General features: G+C 44.3%; 1 protein-coding gene across 5 annotated transcripts in view; it reads left to right on the top strand.

Moving 5' to 3' along the window:
- Nucleotides 1–23207, top strand: part of TRIM44 (tripartite motif containing 44) — a 128328-nt gene that overhangs the window by 17575 nt on the left and 87546 nt on the right. The window lies entirely within an intron of this gene.

Raw genomic sequence — 23207 nt, 5'->3', positions numbered from 1 at the left:
GCACAGACTCTTGGACTTCCATTCAGCTTACAATGTACCATGGGAAAAAATGGTGGATACTGGTTAGTCTCTCTCTGGCTCATAGCCTTGATAGTAGGCTGTGTGAATAAGAAGAATTGCGCTTATTACAGCTGTTTTTGTAAATGTGGAAAATCTTGTCCTATTTGCTAATAGAAAATGTAGTCCTTGTAGGGTAGAGATGTTTATAATTGCACCACTCCTGGAAAGCTTCTTCCTACCAATCTACCAGCGTCTTCCATTTCCACTCTGGAATATGTGATGTTGCCTAGAAGCCCTGCTTTAATGGTTGAGTCTGTTCGAGGGAAAGGGGATATTTATCTGAGGCCTAGATTTCTGGGATCAACCAGACAAGACATGGGAAATCTATTTTCTCCTGCAGTTAAAAGAAGCTGTGGGGTTGCCTGATTTGGACTGGGGCTGTGGCTCTGAGGAAGGTTAAAAGGGTTTAAACCTCATTCTACCCTTGCTGATTTCCCTTTCTCAATCCCCCCACGGTATTCGCCCTGTATTGTACAGGGAGGGGGGGGACATCATAAGTCAGGAGAAATTGTGCATGCGGAGGGTGGGGGTGGCAGGGAGAGAAGGTTTAACCTCCCCTCCTCCATTGGTAAATCCTGGATGTGATTTACAGCTCCCACTACTTTTAGCTTTAAAAAATTCAAAGAGTTGCTTTTCATAGATGTCCTGCCTCACATCTGGTTGAGCTGTCACTGAGATGGTAGACATATGTCTGGACAGGATCAGCATTGCTTCCTAGCAGGAAATAATGCTCCAAAGCATTATTTTCAGTTAAGCAGCCTGCAAGGCCTTGCCTGTCTCTATTATCATTTATTTATTTATGTATTTATTTGTTTATTAAATTTATCTGATGCTTCCCACTGCAAAAAGCAGTCTTGGGAAGTCCTGTTGTGTGAGTAGACTTCCACTTACATGACATTTACATACCTTTAAGCTAGTATCTACCAATTTGAGTTTTTAAATTTCTGCTGTCTGTTCTTGAAAAGGAGGGTTTTTTTGGTGGAGTGCCAAAATGGGAGCTGTGCTGGTGTGTGGCTTACGTAGTCTTCATTCTTCCAGTATAATGAAGTGGGTTGTTTTCAAGCTGAGTAAACTCAGATTTGTAATTACTGGCTGCGTTCGGATGTTGTGATAACCCACAGTGTCTTAATAACCTACACATAGTAGCTTATTTTTTAAATAGTTCATGATGCCCTGCCATAAAAAGGTAAAGGTAAAGGTGTCCCCAACCAGTCGTGTCCGACTCTAGGGTGCGGTGCTCATCCCCGTTTTTAAGCCGAAGAGCCAGCGCTGTCCGAAGACGCTTCCGTGGTCATGTGGCCGGCATGACTGAACACTGAGGTGCACGGAACGCTGTTACCTTTCCCGCCGAGGCAGTACCTATTTATCTACTTGCAATTTCTTGCTTTCGAACTGCTAGGCTGGCAGGAGCTGGGACTGAAGACGGGAGCTCACTCCGTCACGCAGCACTCGGGTCTCGAACTGCTGACCTGCCAACCTTCCAGTTTGCAGTTCAGCGTCTTAACCACTAAGCCACCGCGGCCTATGACTGGGCTAATAAGCTACTGTGAGTAGCTTATTAAGCTACCATGTGTAACTTGACTCAGTCCCTGCCCCCTGTCCTGCCGCAGTCCTCATGCCCAAGCAGTGGCACTGTTTCACCTCTAAAGCTCTGGAAGTTTGCAGGATCCAGACAAAACTTCATACACAGCCTCCCCCAGTCAGGAGGCACTTGATCCATCACCAAAACCGTGTACAATTACCCCAGAGGAGTGAAAATCCCAAGTGCTTCCAAAAGGGGTGGTGGTGGCTAATAAAACCTTGAGGATTTGTAGGATTGGGACCAAACTTCATAGCCAGCCTCCCCTACTCAGGAGGCACCTGATGCACCCTCAAAACCCAGCGCTCTGTCACTGACAGCAGCAAAAATCCAAGGTGGCTATAAAACCTTGGGGGTTTGCAGAATCAAGACCAAGCTTCATGGAGATGTGGCGCTCATGTGCTAAAGCGGAATTCTCCCCAAAGCTATTGCTGACAGAGGCTTTAACATCTTCCCATTAGTGCAATCGCAAATTCGCAATTTGTAGCCAGCCAAAACAACGGTGACCTCCAGATGACGCAATAAGCCGTGACATAACCCACTCTGCAGGCCATGGATTATAAGAGTGGGTTGTTTTGGCCAAATAAGCCATCATGGGTTAAAAAATTCCCACAAGATGACACAATAAGCCACGATGGGTTAATTAAGCCATTGTGGCTTAATTAACCCATCATGGGTTATTGTGTTGTCCAAACCCAGTCACTGTCATCTTCATCAAGAAAGTTGTAATTGTGTAATACACTGGGCTGGTTTGCATGATCAAAATAAGCTACCGTGGTTGTTTTCCCCTCCAACAAGCTATGCTGCCCTGGTTTGGATGACATGACAAGCCACACCCAGGCAGTGATTGTAGAAATAGAGGCCTTCACATGCCACAATTTAAATAAGCCACTATGACTTAAGTAAACCTCAGTCTATGATTATGACCTGTTTCACACAATCAAAATAAGCCATGGTGGCTTATTTAAGCCACAGTGGCTAATTTTGACTGTGCAAACCTGGTCATAATCATGAATTGTAATAAAAGATTTATGGGCCATACTCTTTAACTATGCTGAGCATCTCTATAGGATTAATAAATGGAAGTTACTGATTAAAAGTTCTTGGATTCATCAGTAAAAAGCAAGGCAGTAAATCTATGACTAATACTTTGGTTAATGGATTCATTATAATAAGGCAGGTGACTTTTGAGGAATATTGACAAACAAGATAGGACAGTTGTTTTGTCGGGACAAAACCCCTCTTAAGTGTATTGGCTTCTAAAACATTTATCATTAAGCTTTTTGTTAAAAAGAAAGCTGAACTAAACATATTACAAGTACATAATTCACAGGCAGAGAAATCAATCAATCCATCCGTCAATAAAAAATCCCCCTGCACATTACTTATTTTTGTGAATGACACAAAAGTAGAAATGCTCCAGTAAAGGAGAATACCCTTTCTGTTCCAAAAAAGCTGATTCTCCTTTCCTTAAATCTTGTTAGATGAATACATTTCATCATCGGTAATGTGTTCCATGTTTTCATTACTATTATTCAATGGACAGTTCCAGTTTTCTATTTGGAAACTTTATTTCTTGCTGTAGCTAACACAGTGGTCACAAGTTCCTGTATTATGTCTCTTCTGATATACCCAAACTAAATGAACTGAGTATTGCCCTGTTTCTCCCTTCAGTTCTGTTGTAGAAAGAAATAAAGGTAATACATTTTTGGCTTGTCCACCAGATACGGAAATCATTGGCATAGGACACGAACACTTTCAACAGTTATCATTTTATGGCAAGTGTATCTGTTTTAACCGATGTCTTGGACCATCTTTATCTTTTAGACTGGTTGATGTGGAATATTTAGCATCCTACATAAAAATATACTCCCACGTACCTTCTATCATATAGTTCGTGTCCCTTTCCCATTCAGTTAATTTCTGTTCAGCTTGAACATCCCTATTCAAGACAATGTCATAATATTGAGTACTAGTTTTTATCATATTACTAATCTTATTTCTTCAAAACCCTTCAATTCTTTTTCTACCTGACTCTTCCTAGCCAGTTCCATAATAAAATATATTATCTGGGAACTGTGATATAATGAGGGTCTAACTCTTCCCATCTTCAAATATACCCTTTCATAATTAAGGTATTTAATCTTATAAACAGTATTTGGATCTTTTAAATTCGTGATAAGCCCATATAGCTAAAACAACCAAGATTTATTCTCATTTAGGAATATTTATTTGTTTATGCTATTATAAACCATCTATTTATTTATTTCTATGCCACCCAATAGCCAAAGCTTTCTGGGCGGTTCACAAAAATGAAAACCACAAAGCACAGCATAAAACAATATAAAATATGAAAGCTTAAAACCACAATATAACAGTACAACCAGAATAAAACCTAGCAGGAATGCAGAGATTTAAAATAGAGCTTTAAAACACCCAAGCTAAGAGACTAGCAAGCTAAAATGCTAAAATACTGAGAGAATAAAAAGGTCTTCACCTGGCACTGGAAGGAGTACAATGTAGGTGCCAGGCGGATCTCTCTAGGGAGCTCATTCTACAGCCAGGGTGCCACAGCAGAAAAAGCCCTCTTCCTGGTAGCCACCTGCCTCAGTTCCTTTGGCAGGGGCTCACGGAGAATGATCTCTTAGGATGATCTTAGGGTCCTGGCAGGCACATATGGGAGGAGGTGATCCTTCAGATAACATGGCCCCAAGCCATTTAGGGCTTTGAATGTTAATACCAGAACTTTGAATCAGGCCCAGAAGTGGACTGATTCCGTTTCATTCAAAAGTGGCTGGAGTTGTCCTGCAACCACCCGCTCTAGCACCTTGCCCAGGAATTTATTTATTTATTTATTTATTTATTTATTAAATTTATTAATCGCCCATCTGACTGGTCACCCAGCCACTCTGGGCGATGTACAACCCACCATAAAACAATTTAAAACAATAAAATTTTACCATAATTTTTTTTTTTTTAAATACCCTAACCCACCCCAAATGCCTGCCTGAACAACCACGTTTTTAATGCACGACGGAAGCTCATTAAAGAGGGGGCATGACGGAGTTCCCTAGGGAGGGAGTTCCACAGAGTGGGGGCCACCACAGAGAAGGCCCTCTCCCTCGTCCCCACCAGTCTAGCTGTCCTGGTTGATGGGACAGAGAAAAGGCCATCCGAGGCTGATCTTGTTAAGCGGCCTGTCTGGTGTTGCTGGAGGCGCTCCTTAAGATAGGCTGGGCCAGAACCATATAGGGTTTTAAAGGTCAAAACCAACACCTTGAATTTGGCCCGGAAAACAACTGGTAACCAGTGCAACTCCTTCAGCACTGGAGTGATGTGATCTCGCCGGCGGCTGCCTTTAATCAGGCGAGCCGCCGCGTTCTGTACCAGCTGCAGTTTCCGAACCGTCTTCAAGGGTAACCCCACGTAGAGCGCATTACAGTAGTCTAAACGAGAGGAGACCAGGGCATGTACTACCGATGGGAGCAGATGGTTGGGAAGGAAGGGGCGCAGCCGCCGTATCAGATGGAGTTGATACAGCGCAGTCCGGCTCACAGCTGACACCTGAGCCTCCATGGACAGCTGGGAGTCCAAAATGACCCCCAGGCTGTGGACCTGGTCTTTCAAGGGTAGCTGTACCCCATTCAACACCAGGTCAACATCCCCCAGCCTCCTCTTGTCTCCCACCAAAAGTACCTCGGTCTTGTCAGGGTTCAGCTTCAGCTTATTCCTCCCCATCCAGCCACTCACCGTCTCCAGACATTTGGACAGGGATTCTACGGCCAACCTTGGTGAAGATTTGAATGAGAGGTAGAGCTGCGTGTCATCCGCATATTGATGACACTGCACCCCAAACCTCCTGATGATAGCCCCCAGTGGCTTCACATAGATGTTAAATAGCATCGGGGAGAGGATGGAACCCTGTGGCACCCCACAAGTAAGTGGCCACGGGTCCGAAACCTTCTCTCCCAGTGCTACCCTTTGGTACCTGCCGGAGAGGAAGGACCGGAACCACCGCAATACAGTGTTTCCAATGCCCAACCCCTCCAGGCGGTCCAGGAGGATACCGTGGTCAACGGTATCAAAAGCCGCTGAGAGGTCGAGGAGAACAAGGAAGGAGCATTCACCCCTATCCAGAGCCCTCCTCATATCATCTAACAAGGCAACCAAGGCCGTTTCTGTCCCATGCCCAGGCCTGAAGCCCGACTGAAATGGGTCTAGATAATCAGTTTCTTCCAAGTGTGCCTTCAACTGCACCGCCACCACCCGCTCAATCACCTTGCCCAAAAATGGCAGATTTGAGACTGGGCGAAAGTTGTTCAGAACTTTTATTTATTTATTTATTTATTTATTTCTATACCGCCCAATAGCCGAAGCTCTCTGGGCGGTTCACAAAAACTAAAACCAAACAACACACAATAAAACAATGTAAAATATATAGAACATTAAAACCACAATATAACAATACAACCACAATAAAACCTAGCAGCAGTACAGGAGTTTAAAATACAGATTTAAAACAGCAAAGATAAAAATTTAGAAAGCTAAAATGCCTGGGAAAATAAAAAGGTCTTCACCTGGCACCGAAAGGAGTACAATGTAGGCGCCAGGCGAACCTCACTAGGGAGCTCATTCCAGAGCCGGGGTGCCACAACAGAAAAAGCCCTCCTCCTAGTAGCCACCCGCCTCACTTCCTTTGGCAGGGGCTCACAGAGAAGGGCTGCTGCTGATGATCTTAAGGTCCGGGCAGGCACATATGGGAGGAGGCGATCCTTCAGGTAACCTGGCCCCAAGCCGTTAAGGGCTTTGAATGTTAACACCAGCACTTTGAATCGGGCCCGGAAATGGACCGGCAGCCAGTGCAGCTGGAAAAGTACTGGCGTAATATGAGCTCGCAGGCCAGTCCCTGTTAACAATCTTGCTGCCCTATTTTGGACCAGCTGAAGTTTCCGGACCGTTTTCAAAGGCAGCCCCACGTATAACGCATTGCAGTAATCCAGACGAGAAGTTATCAGAGCATGGATAACTGTAGCTAGGCTATCTCTGTCCAGATAAGGGCGTAGTTGGTATACCAGCCTAAGCTGATAAAAAGTGCTCCGTGCCACTGAGTTCACCTGTGCCTCAAGTGACAGTTCTGGATCCAAGAGCACCCCCAAACTACGAACCTGATCCTTTAGGGGGAGTGCAACCCCCTCCAGAACAGGTTGATTATCACCTAGCCGGGCAGACGAACCACCCACTAACAGTACCTCCGTCTTGTCTGGATTGAGTTTCAGTTTATTGGCCCTCATCCAGTCCATTACCGTGCCCAGGCACTGGTTCAGAACAGCCACTGCCTCACCTGGTTTTGATGAGAAAGAGAGGTAGAGCTGGGTGTCATCCGCATATTGATGGCACCTCAGCCCACACCTCCGGATAACCTCCCCCAGCGGTTTCATGTAGATGTTAAACAGCATGGGGGATAGAATAGAGCCCTGTGGAACCCCATGGCACAGTTGCCATGGCACAAAACAATAATCCCCCAGCACCACCTTCTGGAATCGGCCATCCAAGTAGGAGCGGAACCACTGTAGTGCAGTGCCTCCAACTCCCAACCCAGACAACCTATCCAGAAGGATACCATGGTCGATGGTATCGAAAGCCGCTGAGAGGTCCAGGAGAATCAACAGGGTCGCACTCCCCCTGTCCCTCTCCTGGCAGAGGTCATCCCACAGGGCGACCAAGGCAGTTTCCGTTCCAAAACCAGGCCTGAAGCCCGATTGAAATGGATCTAGATATTCCGTTTCATTCAAGAGTGCCTGGAGCTGTCCTACAACCACCCGCTCAAACACCTTGCCCAGGAAGGGGATGTTGGCCACTGGCCTATAATTGTTAACATCCTCTGAGTCCAGGTTAGGCTTTTTCAGGAGTGGTCTAATTACTGCCTCTTTTAAAGCGGCAGGCACCACTCCCTCTCTCAAGGAGGAATTTACAACCTCCTGGACCCAGCCGGACAACCCCTCCTTGTTTGATTTAATAAGCCATGAAGGGCAAGGGTTAAGCACACAAGTGGTCGATCGGACTTGGCCAAGCACCTTGTCCGCATCCTCAGGCCTCAGTAACTGAAACTCATCCAATAAAACTGGACCAGACGGTGCTCTGAACGCCTCTACCAATGGAACTGCATTAATCGTGGTGTCCAATTCATGACGAATCTGAGCGACTTTATCCTCAAAGTGCTGCGCAAACCCGTCACAGCGTGCTACCGAGGGTTCCACCGTCTCTCTCCCTGGCCCAGAATGTAACAGGCCGTGAACCACTCGGAAAAGCTCTGCCGGACGACACTGAGAAGATGCAATGCTGGTGGAAAAGAACTGCCTCTTTGCCACCCTCACCGCCACAGAGTAGGCTCGATAGTGGGCTCTTACCTGTGTTTGGTCAGACTCAGCACAAGTTTTCCTCCACCTGCGTTCTAGCCGTCTCCCCTCTTGCTTCATTGCCCTCAGCTCAGGTGTATACCAAGGAGCTGGCCGGGCTCTGCTCAGAGGGAGAGGGCGCTTGGGTGCGGTCGTGTCAACCGCCCGAGTCATCTCTGCATTCCACAGAGCGACCTGGGCTTCAACAGGAGCACCAGCCATACCAGCAGGAAAATCCCCCAGAGCCCTCTGGAATCCATCGGAATCCATTAATCTCCGGGGGCGGACCATTTTAATAGGTCCCCCACCCTTGCAGAGGGGAAAGGCCGCCAGAAGTCTAAACCTCAGCAGGAAGTGATCTGACCATGACAAAGGGACAGATGTTAATTCCTCTACTTTCAGATCACCATCCTCCTGCCCAGTCGAGAAAACCAGATCAAGCGTGTGTCCTTTTATATGCGTTGGGCCAATGACATGTTGGGACAGCCCCATGGTTGTCATGGCGGCCATGAAGTCCTGAGCCGCCCCAGATACAGCGGCCTCAGCATGGAAGTTGAGATCCCCCAGGACCATCATCCTGGGGGTCCTCAACACCAAGTCCGAGACCACCTCCGTCAGCTCAGGCAGGGAGTGTGATGGGCAGCGGGGTGGGCGGTACACCAACAGAATCCCTAATCTGTCCCGGGTACCCAACACAAGGTACAGACACTCAAGATCTGCACTCGAATGAGCAGGAAGCCTGGAGAGGGAGATTGAATTCCTATAGACCACGGCAACCCCCCCTCCCCGACCCTCAAGTCGGTGTTGGTGCTGCACTGAGTACCCAGGAGGGCACAGCTGGGAGAGAGTGACCCCTCCCAGTTCCCCCACCCAGGTCTCAGTAATACATGCCAGGTCAGCCCCCTCATCCACAATCAAATCATGGATGAGGGAGGTCTTATTTTGGGCCGACCTGGCATTCAGCAGCAGCACCACCAGACCCGAGGGCAGACTGGTAAGGCTGCCAGGAACCATCAGGTTGGGGGAAGAACCAGAAGAGGGGACAGCTGTAAGGTGTCTAGCCCCTCTTCTCCTCATCTGGCCTGTTAATCCCCCAACGCCATACCTCCCCCTGCCCATGACCACAGTTATGGTGGCACCTCCCCCACCCCCTGAGTTATCCAATAGTCCTCCCAGGCACATATTAAAATATTAAGATATAAAATATACAACAGTTTAAAAGAATATAAAAGAGATAAAAGAGAACAGCAGCTAAGAAGGAGCAGATAGTCCACGTTTGCCCCTTCCCCTGGTCTTTAAAGCTGATGCCCTCTGCTGCTGCTGCTGCTATTTGCTGCTGGTGTTGTGGCTGCTGGTGTCTCTGGAGAGGCAGGTGGGTAGATCTTGCGACTCCAAGTGCGACGCTAAGTGCACACTTGGTGCGACGCCGAGGCGCACGCCGAGGCGCTGCCTCTGGCAGCCCCGCCTTAAGTACCTGTGGGCGGGGGCAGAAGCAGGCTCAGGCTCAGGATCCACCTGGTGCAGCTGCTGGCTGGTCCTCCTTCCCCAGGCTCCTTCCCGAGCAGCCTCTGGCAGCCCCGCCTTAAGTACCTGTGGGCGGGGGCAGAAGCAGGCTCAGGCTCAGGATCCACCTGGTGCAGCTGCTGGCTGGTCCTCCTTCCCCAGGCTCCTTCCCTTGAGGATCCAAGGAGGGCTTCTTTAAGAGCGGTCTTATCACTGCCTCCTTGAGGGCTGATGGCATCACTCCCTCCTCAAGGGAGGCGTTCACCACCGCCTTGATCCCCTCACCCAGTCTCTCTCTGCAGCTCATAATGAGCCAAGATGGGCAAGGATCAAGTAAGCAGGTGGTCGGCCTTACAGATGAAAGCACCTTGTCCACTTCATCAGGAGGAAGAAGCTGGAACCGATCCCACAAAACCGGTTTGCCACAGGCCGCCTCTTGCTCACTAACTGTATCCACAGTGTGCAGAGTAACACACCTAATCTGATCAATTTTATCTGCAAAGTGCCTTGCCAAAGCCTCACAGGAGGCCTTAGAATGCTCCAGTGGTTCTGGAGCCACAGGACCGACCAGGCTCCAGACCACTTGGAACAGCCTCCTGGGGCAGCACTCTGCAGACGCGATGGAGGCAGCATAATATTCCTTTTTTGCTGCCTTCACCGCCACGTGATAGGCTGAAGATATAGCTCTAGCCCGTGTCTGATCGTCTTTGGAGCGAGACTTCCGCCACCGGCGCTCTAGCCATCTCACCTCCTGTTTCAGAGCTCGTAACCGCGGATTGAACCATGGTGCAGTCCGAGCCCTGTTCAGGGGGAGAGGGCGTTTCGGAGCCACCCGATCTAATGCCCCAGTGATTGCGGCATTCCAGCCACCCACCAGGGTCTCGACCGAGTGGCCGTTGGCATGCCCCAGAGAATCCCCAAGCACGTTCAGGAATCCATTTGGATCCATAAGACGCCTGGGGCGGACCATTTTAATGGGTCCTCCACCCCTGCGGAGGGGTTGTGGAACCGAGAAGTCCAACATCACCAGATAGTGATCTGACCATGACAAGGGGGTGGTGGATATACCCCCGACTTCCAGATCACTCCCCGCTTCTCCAGAAACAAACACAAGGTCTAGTGCATGACCGGCTACATGGGTGGGCCTAGTTAGAATATGGTGCAGCTCCCAGGAGGCCATGGTCTCCATGAAGTCCCGAGGTGCTCCTGTGAGGATGGCCTCCGAATGTACGTTGAAGTCCCCCAACACCAGTAAGTTAGGGGACTGTACACGCACATCAGAGACCACCTCAAGCACCTCGGCCAGGGAGTCAGTCGTGCAGCGGGGTGGAAGGGGATGTTGGCCACTGGCCTATAGTTGTTAACGTCCTCCAGGTTAAGTATTTTCAGGAGTAGCCTGATTACTGCCTCTAAAACTATTTTTATTTTACTCATTTTTTTTGTACATTGATATCCTCCCCTTTGCTCAAGGAGTTGTTCTCCCTTTTTTATCCTCACAACAACCCTGTAATATAGGCTGACAGAGTATCGTGCTTAACATCATCCTGTGAGCTTCATAGCTTATTGGAGATTTGAACCTGGGTCTCCTTACTCCTAATATCACACCCTTAACCATAATGCTATAGTACTTTTGTTCGGGGATATATAAAAACTAATTATGGTCATAGCCCATGTTTTTGATAATTGAATTATAGGATTATGTCAATATTTTTGCCATAGCTTTTCTTTGTTTCTTTTTGAGCCATAAAAGTGAACATACTTTTTTTTGGTTGTTATTCCAATGGGGGTATATAGTTTACATTATTAGTAAGTAAGAGCAACCAGTTAGACTCTTGTGATAAATACGTGAAAGCTAGGAATAATACCCTGCCCCTGGATAATATTTTCCTGGTATCTTAGTTTTATCCCATTATTAATAAATATAATGCATTGGTGTTGTATACCAATAGTAGTCCATTGCTCCAGAAGTTTCTAATATAGTAATTGGTAGCATTAGGAGACAGCCCCCACCCCCGCGAGCAAATAAAAAAAGAATTTTTATCTTTATTTTATTTATTTATTATTGCATTTATATCCCTTTATATAAGAGATTTATATAATCTCTTATATAAAGAGATTTATATAATTTATATAAGAGATTTATATCTCTTGCAAGGAACCCAAGACGGCTTACATTATCCTCCTCCTCTCCATTTTATCCTCACAACTACAACCCTGTGAGGTAGGTTGGACTGAGAGTGTGTGACTGGCCCAAAGTCACCCAGTGGGCTTCCATGGCCGAGTGGGGACTAGAACCCAGATCTCCCAGCTCCCAGTCCAACACTCTTGCCACTACACCACACTGGCTCTCAGTATCTTTACCAACACTGTTAGGCCTAACCAAGAAAGTTTCATTTTACTCTGTTTATTAGCATTATTCCTTAATTTATTTTTATCACTGGTAAACAATTTAATTCAAGCTGTTACTTTAAATATACAGGAATCTTAATAGCTAAGTATGTATTAGAGCAGTTTCTATGGAAGTGAGCCAAACTCTTGTATTGAATTAACTGTCTTCACTAAAATTCATATAGAACATCTTGAATTTTGTTTCATTTAGTTTGCACTGTGATACTGTATTATATTGCTGAATATCTTTTTCAGTAGTTCTTTCAGAGATGTAACTGGATCTGTTGGTAACATTGCTATCACCATGTCATTAATTTAAATTACCTATCTTTCATTCTGTTTTGCCACTTTTTGCCAGCTTTTAATACCTTCTATATTATCACTTTTCTGAATTTACTTTGCCTGAGATTAAATGGATAATTCAAAAAGCCCATGGGTTACGGGACATCCCTATTTACTACGTCTTCCCAGTGGTATCTTCTAAAAGATCATTATTCAGTATTAGTCTGATTACAAGATTGCTGGGGAGAAATGTGTTTCTCCTTTTATTTATAGTTATTTAAAATATTTATGCACTGCCCTTCATTATCAAATTACAGGGTGGTGTACAAAATGCATTAAAACAATTAAAATAAAATACAAAGTGGAAAAACAAAGGATATCTACTAAGCTAAGTATTCAAATGAGCAAATGCCTGGGTGTACAGATAAATTTCAAACAGATGCCTAAATATCATCAAGAATGGTGCCTGTTGTACTGCAGAGGGGGGAGAATTCCAAAGGTGGGGTGCCACAACTGAAAAGGCCTTCCCTCCCCTGGTTTCTGTTACATGTGCATGCGAGGGGGCAAACAGGAAGGTCTGATCTGTAGATCTCTCTCAATAGGCAAGTGGATATGGGTGAACACACTCCCTCAGGTAGCCTGTTCGAAGTTGTTTAGGGCTTTATATGTCAATAGCATCACCTTGAACCTGGCTCGGTAAGATACTGGCATCCAGTGTAGCTCTCTGAGCAAGGGTGTAACGTGTTCATGGTAGGCTGCCTCATTCGGCAACCTAACTTCCAAATTCTCACTAGCTGCAGTTTCTGGACCAGTCTTAAGGGAATCTCAACAGAGAACGCATTGCAGTAATCCAGTCCTGAGGCTACCCTGAGGTTATCATTTTGGCCAGACTATCCTTATCCATCAATGGCTGTAGCTGGCATACCAGCTGAAGCTGGTAGAAGCTACTCCTAGTGACTGAGTTCACCTGGACTTCCAGTGACAAAGATGAGTCAAGGAAAACACCCAGATTACTAACCTTGATCCTTCAGGGGAAGTGCAACCCCATCTAGAACAGGTATTCTACCTAATTTCCAGACATGGAACTGCTCACTCACAGTGTCTCTGTCTCGTTAGTATTCAGCCTCAGCTTATCAGCTCTCATCAGTCTACCACTGCTTCCAGGCACTGATCTAGGACCTGCACAGCCATGCCTGATTCAGATGTCACAGAGAAATAGTGTTCGTGACATCAGCATACTGATGGTACCATGTCCCAAGTCTCCTGGTGAGCCATCCCAACGGTTTCATTTAGATGTCAAGTAGCATTGGGGACAAGATAGTACCCTGCACACCCCATAGCACAAAAGCCAGGGGGCCGACATGCAGTCACCCATACAACTCTCTGAGCAGAACTGCTGCAATACGGGGCCTCCCACCCTCACTCCGCAGGAGGATACCATGGTCAGTGCTATCAAAAGCTGGTGAGAGAGAAAGGGGAATCAACAGGGGTTGTATTTCACCTGTTTCTGTCCTATAAAGGCCATCTATCAGGGCATCCCAGGCTGATTTTGCCCCCAAACCTGGCCTGAACCCAGATTGGAAATGGATCTATATTTCAAAGGGACATACAATAATACTGTAAATGCTCATATTTGGATAAATTGATACATTCTTGTACTGTAACTGCTTTAGGCATTGGCTGGGGTAGGGGAAGATGCTATGGAGTAGGAATAGGTTCTAGTAGTACCTGCCACATTTATATTGCAAAAGTGGTTACCATGCTGCAAAGAGGAAATTGAGCCTTTCCTCAGGTAAAACAATAAAGAGTCTTGTACCTTAAAGACTAACACATTTATTATGGCATAAGTGTTCACTGATTTATTTATTATACTAAAATACATTTGTTACTCTTTAAGGTCACACAAGACACTCTGATTTTGCAGGAACAGACTAACACGGCTACCCCTCTAGAAATTTTCTCTGCGGTATGAACTAGAGATGGCACACAGCTGTGTGTGTCTCCATCAGGCAAAGGACTTGTTGGAGGATGTGATTTTGAACAGAAAGACCATCGTGAAGAGGGTCAAACACTTCCCGCATATACACAACATACACATACTCACCATTCTTTTGCTTAAATTTGTAGCCTCCTAAGACTGTGTAGGTATTTAAGCGGGTCAGGGAGATACAGGCAGCGTGGGCTCTGAGGGCGGTTCTTGAAAACTCACCTATCCTATGGCCATCTAACCGTTGACTAGCGGCCATAGGATTGTGTCCTTAAAGAATTATTGTGTGTGCACAGTAGCATGTCCAGTGGGCCCCCCTGGTGAGGTCTAGAAAGTTGACAAAGGCTTAAGCTCCCTTTCCCATTCCTAGAATATATTTTGATGCCAGAAATCTGAGCACCAGGCTTTGTGTTTCTTTTGTCTGGACTAGAAATGAATGAAGTGGTGCTACCCACCCTCCCAAAACTTTCTTTTCTGACTTCTGTAGATATAACTGTGACTTGTTTAACTGTAACTCTACCATCTACATTTTTCTTTTGAGATAAATCAAGAGAAATGTGAATGGTACATGATGACATATGTGAGTATTGCAACCTGTGTCAGACATTTGAGAAGCCTTGGACCAAAATATCATATTTTATAAACTTGGGGAGGGCAATCAAACAATACAAACCTCTGTCCCTTTTAAATAGCTTTGGTATTCACATGTTTTGGGTATCCTGCATAATTTTATATAAATGAGATTGTAACACTGAGACCTCAACTATGTTCAGATCTTAACAATCTGCCGCCTTCTATTCCATTCTGGTACACGTTTATTGTTGTTCCTGTAATTGGCTATTATGAGCTTGCAAGAAGTTGTCTTATTTTCTACTGGTTTTAATTGTCCTGAAAGAGCTGCATAGACAGAAATAAACTGTTTCAATCTTTGAATGCTGCTGTATCATTGTCTTCCATAATCTGGCCCCGAAAATCTCCCAGTGTTTTTGTTCCTGTAGCAATTTTCCTACTAGCATCGCAAGACTTGATTAATCCAAATGCTGAAGTCCCACAGGCACTGTAGTTATTTTTAGCGTTATAGTTCTGTGACGGGTAGGTGAAGATTTATGGTTTTGTCTAGTAAAGATCTAGCTGCTTTTCTCTATATGGTACTTGGATGCGTTCCAGCAGTTGCATCCAAAATGCCTCATCCTTGATAGTTGCCATCTTCTAAATAGCCTTTTAGTTCTTTAATTAAAATTCTAAGACCCTGGAAATCTTGAATGAAAATAGTCTTATACATAAACAAGGTTTCTTAACATGCTGTCTTGGTAGAGCGTGACACATCAAGTTTGGTCCTTAACATGTATAACACAACCTCAGTGGTCTCCTTCAAGAAAAAAGCAACTTCAGGAGTGTGAGGGGATGCTTTTCCGCCTCCTTCACTTCATATGTTCCTCTCTTGAAACAGCTTGTTTTCCTGAAGGGGTGGAAAATGGTCCATAACAGCTTGTTTGGCTTTCGGCGGGTTACTAAAAACTTCCAGTTTCCAATATATGTGTTTCTTATTTATTTATGTATTACATTTCTATACTGTGCAATAGCTGAAGCTCTCTGGGCGGTTCCATCAGTCCTCTGCAGCCCCATAGGTTTTCCTTCTGAGATTACGAACTGGAAGAACTTAAAGGGAATTTTAATTTTCAGAGGGCTAGCCGTGTTAGTCTGTGACACCTTTAGAGTCTAGCAAATTTATTATGGCATAGACTAGAGTCCACTTTGATGGACTAGAGTCCGCTTCCCCAGATGCATGAAGTATTGTCTTAAACTGCAAGCATATATACACAAGTTAGGCCAGACTTACACATTTTACCTTACTGGCAGCTCAGTATTTCTTTGTCATCTCCTCTGGTAACATTTAGTAATGGACAGTGTGTTGTAATATTGCATTGCAAATCAATGACCTGGGGTAGATTAGCTTGCAACATGGTGAAATTTTGTTGCACATGTGTTTGTATTCTGAGCATGCATATAACATGTAGTCACATGTTCAGTTACAACATCCACGCATGAGCTATATCACATGTAACAGCAACCCTGAGTATGGTTGTTGAATACTGGGTTGTTGTTACATGTGAACCTGGAACTATGGGCTAACTATGGGTTGTTAACCACAAAAAAACAGGAAGAGTACCCATGGTTTGTTGCTAGGTTGTGAACTCTGGGTAGTTTTAACTATGAGTTGTAGTTGTGTGTGAACCCAGTACCATGACTTGCTCATGGGTTGTTTTGCCTGGCTACAGAGGCAGCAGGCAAGAGTGTTTAAAACAAAACTGGCCACTCTGCATGCCAGTACTACAGTGCTGCAAAAGCATTTGGGATACAAGGAGGGAATGGCTGAAGGAAGGGGGAATAAAAACCCCAGGAATTCAAAAAACAACCAGGACTTTGCACGATCGTATGGCAGATAAACCTGTGTAAACTCTGGGTAAGGCAACAACCCATACTCTGGGCTGTCGTTACCAGGTTATTGGCTGTCTACTGGTGAAAGATGGAGCACTGCTTAAGAGAGTTTTAGTTGCAAGCCCACATAGCCAGCTTTTAATGAAGAAAAGCAAAACTTCACAAAATGTTGTTCTCCTGTATTTTGCCACTAAAATGAGGGTGGTATAGTTGGTAACTTTTGAGTTAGGTACCACTATCTGTACATTATGTGGCAATATCCAGATGGGAACATCAATAAATAAACGGACGAGTGTTCATCAGGCTAGTGTTTCCTTGTATTCTTTTATTTAAAAAATTAGGTCGCATGACGAATTGGTACCTTTCAGAGATAAATCAACACATAGTAATATATCATCTTGAAACCTGATTCTATTGGTATACATAAGCAGGTGGCATCAACATGAACTCACCACCTCAAGGACCAATATGTGTACAACTCAACACGAGAACTAACAAATGTACATTCAGAGTAAAATACACATTGATTATACATGGATAGAGGTGTGTATGTTAGAACATCTGCACAGGGCTCATGTCACACATTACTAAATATTACAGGAAGGACAGAAAGAAGAGACACAAGGCCGCTAATTTTGGTGGCAGCCAAACCTGGGCCATAACACTGAGATTGACCTGGCTGGCTTGCAAGCGGCGTATGTTCCCTTCAGGAGTCAGTTATAAATTTGGAATTATTAAATGTTTATCAAAGTTTTGATCCCTGCATGTGGATACACTTTCATAAACACATGAAGGTCTGTTTCACACAGACCCTGTTTCCTTCATACGGGATGTTTGCCATGGTTCACCTAGCTTGGTGAGGCAAGAGCCAATTATAATTTTTAAAGAGAGAAGCCATCAAACCATTATCTTCATATTCATTTGCAAAGAACATGGGCTTTAAAAACCATGAAGAAATTTCAGATCTTTCTTTTTCTTGCTCATTTCTTTTTTTAATTCTTAGGCACGTCGTGCTATTTCGAGTCTCCAGCAATATTCTCTGCCAAATGATGATTCATTTGTGCAAACAGATAATTATGAGGAAAATGCCACTTTTGACAAGCAGAGCAAGGCTTGTCAAGCTCTTTTTCCCCTTGGGCAACACCACTTTGTGTTTTCAGTGCTAGATTGTATTTGACATTTAATTTAAAAGCCCTTGGTACCTACTCATAGGACTTTACAATGATAATAGAGAGAAAGCAACTGAGAGCTGCTTATGACAGAACCTTTATTCTTCCAATTGTCCCCACACTTCAGATTGCACTGAAATGCCTTATTTGCACTGAAGAAAGTATTTTAAGCTTGAAATGCAGGAAGAGGGGAACAGACCCAGAATGATTTAATAACAAAATTCATTATTTTTTAGTCTGAAATAATGCACTGATCCACCTGCCATATAGCATCCTGTGTGTTGCACATATGCATGCTATAAAAGGGAAAAGCAGGAGAGAAGGAAGATCTGTGAAAGAGTCAATGCCTTGAACACTCATGTCATTTGATCTGTAATCTTCCCAACACAGCTATTCTCCACCTGCACACACACTCTTGATCTGTAGTGGACTGCCGCAGAGAAAATGCCACTATCTCACCTTTTAGATCAGGGATGGGCAGATTTGAGTCTTGACAGAGCTCCTTTGTTTTTTGTGTGAGTGCAGTGATATGAGCATGGGCGTAATCCACTGCTAAGTTCTTCTGTTCAAGCTTCATATAGAATGGCACTAGTAGAGAAACACTACGGTGCTGTGGCCTAGGTCTCATTCATTTCAGTGGGCCTGCTCAGGAGAATTCCCCAAGGGATGATTTCCTATAAATACTTCAGATAGATTGAATAATTTGGAAATTAAAATGGGATTGATTTTGAGGGTCACACATGTGCTTGTACTGAACAGTTAATGTGTTATAATTATTCAAAAAGAGCATCTTTTGTGGTATAGATGCAGTCGCTTCTTTGGCTGATTGTTGTTGTTGTTGCCAATATCTTGCCTTTGCACTCTTTTTTTTTTTTTTTTTAACCAAAACCAAAAAAGGAACTTGGGCACGGAGGCCAATATATTTGACTTTTCCATCGAAGCACGAGGGGGTATTTTTGGAGGAGTAGGGAGAAGAGACGTTTCTCCGTAAACCTAACAATCTGTCGTACAAAAGTAATGTCTGTGACAAAAGGCCTTTCCAACTTCCTATGTTGCAGTCAAACACCCACTGCCTTTGTGATTCTTCTAAAAGCAGACTTGCCTCCCTCTGGCTGACTTAAGGTATAGGATGTGAAGAAAGCAGCTAGTGGTGGGCCAGCATAGTTCATGAAGTCAGTGCTCCCTATCCCTAATGTAGCTTAAGTGTTACCTGGAGACCCTTCTTATGCACAGAGGGAACATACTCATTCAATAAAATGATTTCTTTGAGACTTTGTGTGTGGAGGAAGAGTTATGTTGAAGCACAACGGGAAGACTCCAGCACCTGTTCCAATTTTCAGAACAAATGGACACATTCTAGAGATGTTGGCTCACTACCCAGACGTGGCATCTCCTTTAAAAAAAGAAAATGCTTTTGATGAATCTGTTGTACATTAACCACATCTATATCTTGGCAAGTTGGCCTGATAAGTACCATCAAAAGGCAAATGCATGGTGCACTAATGAGCTGCTGAGCAGTTGTCAGAAGCATCACTCCAAATGGAACAAAATTGCTTTATAAACAGACGGGCTAGAAGGCCAGTGAATGAGTAATCTGAAATTCTTTGAATTGCTTTGATTCATGAATGGTAAATCTAGTTTTAACTGAAACAGGCTCCTCACTGTATTTTAAGGGATCGGTTTAGGGTGCCCCCCTGCTGTGTGGTATTTGCTTCTGTGTTGTACAGAAATCTGAATGAATGTGTGAGAGGGTAACAGCGACATATATTCAGGGCTGTACCACTCTGCACCAAGGAAGTCCTATATTCAAAACAAATAATGCAAATCAGCCTGCAAAAAAGGATTCAGGGATAGTCATGTTCCATCCGTACTTTTTGCCTGAGTCTCCCCCCACTCCACATACATATATTCATTTTCTCTCTCTCTTTCACTCTCACTCACACACACACACACACACACACACACACTTTCCCACTCACTTCTTGCTTTGCTATCGAAAGACAGTGTCCAAAGTGTATGTATATGTGTGACTGGCAATGAGAATTGCTGCCTTGTACAGTTTTAAAGTCTGGATACATGCTGTAGCTCTACATTGCTTATGTGCACGTCTCTCTGGTTCGGTTCACACAATCACTATGGGTTAAACAAGCCCTGAAAGGTATAATGGGTCTTTTAAAACAAAAAGAAGACCTAGAGTAGTTGTCATGGCTTGGAAACAGCAGGAAGGTGGGTAGCTCAATGGCACACACATGGTGGGTAGGGAATAGGGAGTAGTGGTGGGGAAAGCATGCTTGAAATTGCATGCTTGAAAGAAAATTGCATGCTTGAAATTGATAAAATCATATGCACATGTATGTAGGGTGCTTCCAAAAGGGGACTGCTCATAGCACTACCAATCAAAAAACATTAGGTAGCTCTTTTGTCTCCTTCCTTAGCTGACCTTTTGTGGGAAGAAAAACGTCAGAAGTAGTAGTGGGGAGCCACAGGAATGATACAAGTGGAAGATGACATCTTGACCCCCTTGTGAAATGCTGGTCTGGTTCACACGAAAGAGCTAACTTTGGGTTAAACAGTACAGTTGTGGCTGCGCAGCAGTGAGTGTGGTGCCTCCTGTGCGCTTCTCACTTTCCACTTTCTGAAACAACCCAGAAAGGCCACATTCGTGAGTTGTTGTCATGATGTGTGAACATGGAACTCTGGTTTGTTGTTGGGTTAAAACTCTGGGTGGTTTAACCATGGATTATTTGATCATGCGAACCTGGTCTCTGTGAATGAGGCAGGCTGATTGCACAGCCTCATCTTGCCTATTCATAGGGTTTCAAAGTTTTAACATGCTTTATTTAGGGATTAACGCTTCAGGTTCAAATAACATGTCAGAAACGTAACGTTTACTTTCGTATACTTGTGTGATTTTAATTAATGTTGCATATTGTATATTGTATTTGGTTTTATTTATTTGTAAATTGCTTTGAGACTCCTTTTGATAGTGTAAAGCAATACATAATGTAACTAAGGGCGCAAACCAAACCTATGCATGTTTAGACAGAAAAAAGGCCTACAACTCCCAGCATGCCCCAGCCAGCCATACCCTTTTTCTGTCTAAGCTTGCATAGGATTGCACTCTAACCTTAAAATAGCCAAAGAGCATTATGGAAGTAGGAGGAGGGGTAGGCATTATTCTTTATTAACAGTATTTATACTCTCTGGAAAAGACCCTGATGCTGGGAAAGATTGAAGGCAAAAGGAGAAGGGGACGGCAGAGGATGAGATGGCTAGGTAGCATCGCTGATGCAATGAATATGAACTTGAGCACACTCTGGGAGAGAGCGGAGGACAGGAAGGCCTGGCGTGCTATGGTCCATGGGGTCACGAAGAGTCGGACACAACTGAACGACTGAACAACAACAGACAATATTTATAGGTCACGCTATAACAGGGTGACTCGCAACAATAGCTTTATGGGAGTTGGCAAATCTGCATCACTTGGAATAATCTCAACTTTCTTTGACTTTTTCTCTCATTCTTGGTTCCATCCTGATTATAGGACAAAAATAGGATTCACAAGGGCTTCTAGTGGCAGGCAGGAGTTGTTAGGAATTACGTTTCCCTCCTCCTCCCTACCCCCCAATCTGCACTTAGTGCAGAGGCTCTGTCATGTTTTCAATAGGGTGAGCCTTGCGATGCTGACACATGCATACCTGTAACTTTCAGGATTGGTTACTGCAATGTACTCTACATGGTACATCCCTTGAAGGCCTCTTACTGAAGAGGTTAGGAAGTCTGCCTCCTTATGAGGGTTTTAGAAGGGCTAGTAGCCTTTGCTTTTTCAGCAGGTGTTTCTCTGAGCTCAGTTTTTTTCCCTCTTTATAGCTAGTGGATTTTTCTAATAGCATCATTGTGTTCTTCTCCAAACTACTTTGAACTATTTTTAGAAAAGCAAGGAAGGTATTTTAACTGTTTAAATAAAGGCCCATTCATATGAGTGTCTAAAATATGTTTCCCCTTAATTTGTATTATTAAATCTGTCCTTGAAATTGCACCATCATTTCAATGCTTTCTTCTGAAGGTGAAGGGCTGGCGGGCTTTATACCTTGCAGGATATCTGGCTAATAGGATGAGTGTTTCTGAAGCAAGCAAGCTGTTTCAGCATTCTGTTTTTCTGTTTCCTTCCCTTGACCTGTGCAAGATTTTTTCCCCCCCTCCAGAGAATGCTTCATGAGCAATTTCCAAGCAAACCTCAGCACAAGACCTTTTTTTTAAAAAACTTTTTTTGTCACAATCCAGCATGGCTAATTGAAGAGAGAATGTGGCTTCTGCTCCCCGGTGACAGCAACCTTGCCAGAAAAATCTGGTACTTGACTATTGGGATTTCTCAGGGCAACACTTCTTTTGCTGGTACTCTTAGTGTTTAAGTTTTTGTTTTTATTTTTTTTCTCACCTGCAATTAAACTGATGCATAAAAAGAATCTGCTTGGTAGCCTTGCTTTGCAAGCTCTGTCCCCCACTTTTTTACAGCATGTACATTTTTTCCAGTATTCAAAATAGTGCCCATCTGTGATTTGCAACTTCAGTTTTTATAGGTTACTCGCTGACAGTTCGTATTCGCGTGCTGTGCTGCAGAAATCATACAGCCATAGAGACAGAATTGGAGAGGCCGTTTTGGCTGATCCAGTGGAAGAACATTCATTTCTAACATATTCTTAAAGCAGGCCTGCTGGTTCTTTGACAGGCATTCCTTGTGCTTAGAAAGCAGATACTTAACTTCCATGCCACAGTCCTAGAAAAGCAGCATCCTTGGGCATGTGTGTTCCGGCCTCCTCTTCCTAGCAAAAGTGGCAATCCTACTCACTTGGGAGTATGTCCCACTGAACTCAGAGTTATTTCTGAGTAGACATGCATAGGATTGCACTGTTAGTTTTCTTAATGCATTTTCCATGTGGAACTATGTCCTCTACTTTTGTATATCCACTAGAAGACAAACATGTATGGGCGGTGGGGGAATAAACAGAAAAACTCTTAATCAAAGCTAAAACTGTTCAAAAAGCTGAAACTTATTCAGAAAGCTCTAAATAAGACATCCTATTTAGGAAGTGTGAATTTATGCACTGAATTTGTGGCTCTTGCTTGGAGGAAACTGGATGTTCTTCAGGATTAGCAGAACTTTCTATAAGAGGTGTTAACATCAGCTGTCGGTGTAATGAATGCATTGCTGCTGTTTTTTGGTTTGAGATTTTCTGTCACTGTGTGATGTTTGTCTGTCTCTGTCTGTCTGTCTCTGCTCTGTCTCTGTCTCTGTCTCTCTCTCTCTCTCTCTGTAGATAGATTGATACACATGTACACCCCTACTTCTACCTGATTCTAGGGATGGAGTAGAGCCTTTCCATCACAGTAATGAGTCAGATTCC

The sequence above is a fragment of the Heloderma suspectum genome, chromosome 1, assembly GCF_057233095.1.
Source record: "Heloderma suspectum isolate Gila_16-S chromosome 1, 16-S_ref, whole genome shotgun sequence".
Taxonomy (NCBI): Eukaryota; Metazoa; Chordata; class Lepidosauria; order Squamata; family Helodermatidae; genus Heloderma; species Heloderma suspectum.
Note: the sequence above shows the minus strand (reverse complement) of the source record. Positions and strands in the feature narration are given on the sequence as shown.